Source organism: Nyctibius grandis, chromosome 6, assembly GCF_013368605.1.
Source record: "Nyctibius grandis isolate bNycGra1 chromosome 6, bNycGra1.pri, whole genome shotgun sequence".
NCBI classification, from domain to species: Eukaryota; Metazoa; Chordata; class Aves; order Nyctibiiformes; family Nyctibiidae; genus Nyctibius; species Nyctibius grandis.
Window position 1 is genome coordinate 20,991,145 of NC_090663.1, and position 6,397 is coordinate 20,997,541.

The window sequence follows — 6,397 nt, forward strand, 5'->3', positions numbered from 1 at the left end:
GTTTGTGAACAGAGAAGGACTAGCGGGAGATGTGAGGGTCGGTGGCCGTCTTGGGAGTAGCGACCATGAAATGTTAATGTTTTCGATAGTGGGGGAAGTAAGGAGGGGCAAGAGCAGAACTCCTGCCTTAGATTTCCGGCGGGCAGACTTTAGCCTGTTTAAGAGGCTGGTGGACCGAGTCCCTTGGGAATCGGTCCTGGAGGGCAAAGGAGTCCAGGAAGGCTGGACATGCTTCAAAAGGGAATTGTTAAATATTCAGGAGCAGGCTGTCCCAGTCTGTAGGAAGGAAAGCCGTCGGGGAAAAAGACCAGCCTGGTTAAACAGGGAACTTAGACTAGATCTTAAGGAAAAAAAGAGAGCCTACTTGGTCTGGAAGAAGGGTCGGGTAACTTGGGAGGTCTATAGGGACGTGGCCAGGTCGTGTAGGGAGAAGATTAGAAGGGCCAAAGCTCAATTAGAGCTTGATTTGGCTGCTACAGTCAAAGACAACAAAAAAAGCTTTTACAAATACATCAACAGCAAAAGGAGGGTCAAGGAGAGCCTCCACCACTTGCTGAATGAGGAGGGTAGTGTAGTGTCAGGGGACGAGGAAAAGGCAGAGGTGCTCAATGCCTTCTTTGCCTCGGTCTTTAATGTCAAGACCGGTTGTCCTCAGGAGACTCGGCCCCCACAGCCTGAAGTTAGGGACAGGGGGCTGTGTGAACCTCCCGTAATCCAGGAGGAGACGGTTAGTGACCTGCTGTGCCAGTTGGACACCCACAAGGCTATGGGCCCGGAGGGGATTCACCCTAGAGTAATGAAGGAACTGGCAAATGAACTTGCCAAACCACTCTCTATTATCTACCAGCAGTCCTGGTTAACTGGAGAAGTTCCAGCTGACTGGAAATCAGCAAACGTAACGCCCATCTACAAGAAGGGCCGGAAGGATGATCCAGGGAACTATAGGCCTGTCAGCCTGACCTCGGTGCCAGGCAAGGTGATGGAACAGATCATCCTGAGTGCCATTACATGGCACATGCAGGACAATGGGGGCATCGGGGCCAGCCAACATGGATTCATGAAAGGCAGGTCCTGCTCGACCAGCCTGGTCTCCTTCTATGACCAAGTGACCCGCTTAGTAGATGAGGGCAGGGCTGTGGATGTAGTCTATCTAGACTTCAGTAAGACATTCGACACTGTCTCCCACAGCATCCTCCTGGACAAACTGGCTGCCCAGGGCTTGGATGGGTGGACTCTTAAATGGGTTAAAAACTGTCTGGATGGCCGAGCCCAGAGAGTGGTGGTGAAAGGGGCAAAGTCCAACTGGCGGCCGGTCACTAGCGGTGTCCCCCAGGGCTCAGTTCTGGGGCCGGTGCTGTTCAATATCTTTATAGATGATCTAGACGTAGGGATCGAGTGCACCTTCAGTAAATTTGCAGATGACACCAAGCTGTGTGGGAGTGTCGATCTGCTGGAGGGTAGGAAGGCCCTACAGAGGGATTTGGACAGGTTAGATAGATGGGCCGAGACCAACGGCATGAGGTTCAACAAGAACAAGTGCCGGGTCTTACACTTCGGCCACAACAACCCCATGCAGCGCTACAGGCTGGGGGAAGAGTGGTTAGAAAGCGGCCCGGTGGAAAGAGACCTGGGGGTGCTGATCGACAGCCGGCTAAACATGAGCCAGCAGTGTGCCCAGGTGGCCAAGAAGGCCAATGGCATCCTGGCCTCTATTAGGAACAGTGTAGCCAGCCGGTCTAGGGAAGTGATCGTCCCTCTGTACTCGGCACTGGTGAGGCCGCACCTTGAATCCTGTGTCCAGTTCTGGGCCCCGCACTTCAAGAAAGATGTTGAGGTGTTGGAGCGAGTCCAGAGGAGGGCGACCAAGCTGCTGAAGGGTCTGGAGGGTCTGACCTATGAGGAACGGCTGAGGGAGCTGGGGTTGTTTAGCCTGGAGAAGAGGAGGCTCCGAGGTGACCTTATTGCAGTCTACACCTACCGGAAGGGAGGTTGTAGTGAAGTGGGAGTTGGCCTCTTCTCCCGGGCAACTAGCGATAGGACAAGAGGGCACAGCCTCAAGCTTCGCCAGGGGAGGTTCAGGTTGGACATTAGGAAGAATTTCTTTTCAGAAAGGGTTATTAGACATTGGAACGGGCTGCCCAGGGAGGTGGTGGAGTCACCATCTCTGGATGTGTTTAAGAAAAGACTGGAAATGACACTTAGTGCCATGGTCTAGTTGACAGGGTGGTGTCAGGGCAACGGTTGGACTTGATGATCCCAGAGGTCTCTTCCAACCTGGTTGATTCTGTGATTCTGTGATTTACTGCATGGCTCCAGCGCAGCCTCCCATTAGGTAGTTGAAGACAGCAGTGAGACGACTCTTCATGCTGAGCAGACCCAGGTCTCATCATCTCCACCCTTGCATAATCCCTCTGGGAGGCAGAAATTCAGAAAACATGAGCAACACCTGAGTTAGCAGGTTAATTTCTGTTCCATCTGATTAGGTAGAAATAAGACAGAGAAATTATTTGAGGTCAGTATTATTCCCAGTTTGCTTTGCTGGGTTTTATCTTTTCAGTTATTTTAATGATTCACGTAATACACCTCTTCGCAGGAGCTATTACGCACCACATCTGCATCTTAATTCAAGAACCACAATAATCTCAGGATGCTTATTTCGTTGGCAAGCAGACAGAAATTGTTGCCAACTGTGAGCCCTGTTGGATTTTCCTGTTGTTCTCTTCCAGCTGGGTCACAGGTGCTTTATCCTGAGGTCACTGTAAACCCCCCCAAAATAAATACAAGAACACTACCAGGAATCAAAAGCTTTTGATACTGTCTCTCATAGTATCTTTCTGGACAAACTGTCCATCACGTGGCTAGACAAGTCCATAACACATTGGGTGACCAATTGACTGACAGGTCAGGCTCGAAGAGTTACAGTACATGAGGTTACATCAGGCTGGTGGCCAGTCACCAGTGGGGTTCCCCAGGGCTCAGTTATAGGGCCAGTGCTCTTTAATGTTTTTATAAATGGTCTGGATGCAGGAATTGAATGTACATTAAGTCAGTTTGCCAACGATACTTAACTAGGCGGAGCTGTGGACTCCCTCGAGGGCAGAGAGACCTTACAGAGAGATCTGGATAGACAGAGCACTGGGCGATCACCAACCATATGAAATTTAACAAGAGCAAGTGCTGGATTCTCCACCTGGAATGGGGTAATCCTGGTTACATGTATAAACTGGGGGACAAGAGGCTGGAAAGCAGCCCCACAGAAAGAGATCTGGGGGGTTAGGTTAACGGCAAGTTGAATATGAACCAACAGTGTGCCCTGGCAGCCAAAACGGCCAACCATGTCCCGGGGTGCATCAAGCGCAGCATAGCTAGCTGGTCGAGGGGGGTGATTGCCCCACTCTGCACTGGTGTGGCCCCACCTCAAGTACTCTGTGCAGTTTTGGGCATCTCAATACAAAAAAACATCAAACTATTAGAGTGTGTCCAGAGAAGGGCAACCAAGACGGTGAAGGGTCTCGAGGGCAAGACTTATGAGGAGCGGCTGAGGTCACTTGGTTTGTTCAGCTTGGAGAAGAGAAGGCTGAGGGGTGACCTCATGGAAGTCTACAACTTCCTCAAGGAGGGCAGCGGAGGGGGTGCTGATCTCTCTCTGGTGACCAACGACAGGACACGAGGAAATGGAACGAAGCTGTGTCAAGGGAAGTTCAGACTGCACATTAGGAAAAGGTTCTTCACTGAGAGGGTGGTCAGTCACTGGAACAGGCTCCCCAGGGAAGTGGTTACAGAACCAAGCCTGTCAGAGTTCAAGGAGTGTCTGGACGACGCTCTTAGTCATATGGTTTATTTTTAGGTATGTCTACGAGGAGCAGGGAGTTGGACTTGATGATCCTCATGGGCCCTTTCCAACTTGAGATATTCTTTGATTCTATAAAATAAAAAAGGCACAACAATAATTTTCCAAAATGGCAGCAAAGTGGTGATATTCCCATGAACCAGACAAGACATTTCTCCACGAAGCCCGGCTGCTGTGGCCATGCAGGGATGCCACTTTGGGAAGCCTTTGGTGCGCCCGCCCTTTCCAAGTGGCACTCGACAACACTGTCAGGAAACGCAGTCTAGGGGGTTGGTATTGCTACAAGGTTTTAAATGTCTACAAATGCCATATTAGTATGTAAAGCACCTTCTCTAAAATATACACACCTGTTTCACCCCAGAGACTTTAGAGTCCCAATTCTACAGGTCAGTTCTGCGAGTTTTACTCGTGCTGGGCTGTTTCACGCAGACGTCTCAAAATCCCATGAGACTTCTGAAGAGAAGCCTATTTACCTGCTATCACTGCCCACAACCAGTTTTGCAGACAGCGTGTTTTCTGATTTAACTACAGTTTATTTGGTGATCATCTCCCCCTCCACAGGGAAGAGGAAGGAAGATTTTCTCCCGCTCTCCCCTCCTGAGATGTTTTGTGCAGCTTCGCCTGCAGCAGCCCTGCTGCACTCAGCAAGGGGCTGCCAGGCACAGACCGTGCTTTCCGGGGGTCTCAGAGACATCAAGGAGCCTTCCTCGTGAGCCAGAGGAGGGTGAGGTAGAAGGGGAGGCAGGTGCAGCAGGGCCGGGGTACTGCACAGGAGGGAGCCGGCACAGGGAGAGAGGGCTTCGTCGGAGGCTGCAGAGAGAGCCCAGAGCACCAGCAGGACACAGCAGACGGCCCTGTCTGGCTGAAAATAAAAATGAATGATTGTTTCAGAACATTCAGATGACGGAAAACAGGTGTGTGGAGGGTTAGAAATATAAATATGCATATACACAGGCACAGACACATATATAAGCTTCCTTAAAAGAACATTCAAAAAGCGATGTCTACTGTATCCATACAGTAGCCCCGCATAAAAATGAAATCTTCTCTCTTCTTTGAGAAGAAAAAAGTCATTGAAATAGAGCTCTAAAGAATGAGAAATAACACTGAAATGTGCATTCTGTTGCTTTCTTTCAAATTCCAGTTCATAGCCTCAGGTGCTTTTTTTAAGCAGACTTGCAGGTTCATCCATTTAAGTCATGCCACGAATAAATGCAGTCAACTGCATATGAATGATTGTGCTCTCAGATACTCGTAGATAAAATGGCATTTCAAAGGGTTAACACAATCAAAGAAGCACTCAGACAGCATGTCCATGGGCATGATATAAAAATCTGAAGAGATACGTGAGGTGCAAAGGATATGCCATGTCTTTCAACAGTCACCAAAACCGAGTGGGCAGGGAAACAGGCGGGTCCCCTGGGCAGCGCATGGACCCCGCTGCAGACATGTACAACAGTGCACATGATCCTCCAAGTGGGCGTTAAATGGAAAATATTCTGATTCCCAGGTGAGTACGGCTCAGACACCTTGGCACTTTGGTGTATTACGTTAACACTGTCATTCCTGCTAACACAATGACACTTTCTCTTTTCCAAAATCTCAGATATTTATCTTGAATTGCAAAGAGAAATGGAATCAGATGAACATTTAGGAGCACATAAATATTAAAATAAATACCCTGATGTGAAAGCTGTCAGCTCTGTTTCTTCAAGATCAGGAAGGTATTCCTCACACAGTCTCATTTTTGCTTCTTAAGCCTTTTTTTCATAAAACCTCTGCTTTATTGAGTATAATATTAAAGTAAGTGCAATGTAATGTAATGTATTAATGTATTTTTCCAGTAGCTTGACAGAAGTGGACAGTAGTGGACAGAAAGCTGCTGATGGGCTCACCTCATACAAAATTAGAAGTATAAAAGAGAAGAACACTTCAACCTTTTGTCCGAGAAAATTTAATTTCTAGGTTAATTTGCAAATAAAAATGAGTTTTGTTGGATCACGACCGACCACCTGCCCAAAGTAAGAAATTTGAAAAAAATGGTGGGTGAGAGAAAAGTATGTCAGTAGAAGTGTTCCCACTATGAAGACTCTTAATTGCTTGTGACCCCGCTGTGGAAGAAGGTATGGGAAAATTAATGCTCTGAGCAATATTCATCTTGCTGAGTGTTTTTCTTTCTTTCTTCACTCATGGTTGATGTGACCTTTTTGGACTCCAACTGCTAGAGGAGATGTACTGCAACATGCAGAGTACATTATTATTATCTTGAATGTTCTCCAGCTTTCGTACCAAATGTTTAGTCTGCTTGGTCAGGATTAAATGTCCTTTGCATTTGACTTCTGAAGATTTCTATTCCAGATCACACACCTGGTATGTTACTGCAGTTTTCCTTTAAAGAAGCGTAGAAGCAGTTTTCTTTGCTGAAATGCGGCACTACAAGATAGGCTTTTATGAAAACTGTTTTTAAAAAAATATGCTCAGAGATCAAACAAAAGTACAGCTTGCCAAATCCTACTTTGGGAGAGCTGGCAAGTCCTCTGCAGTGAC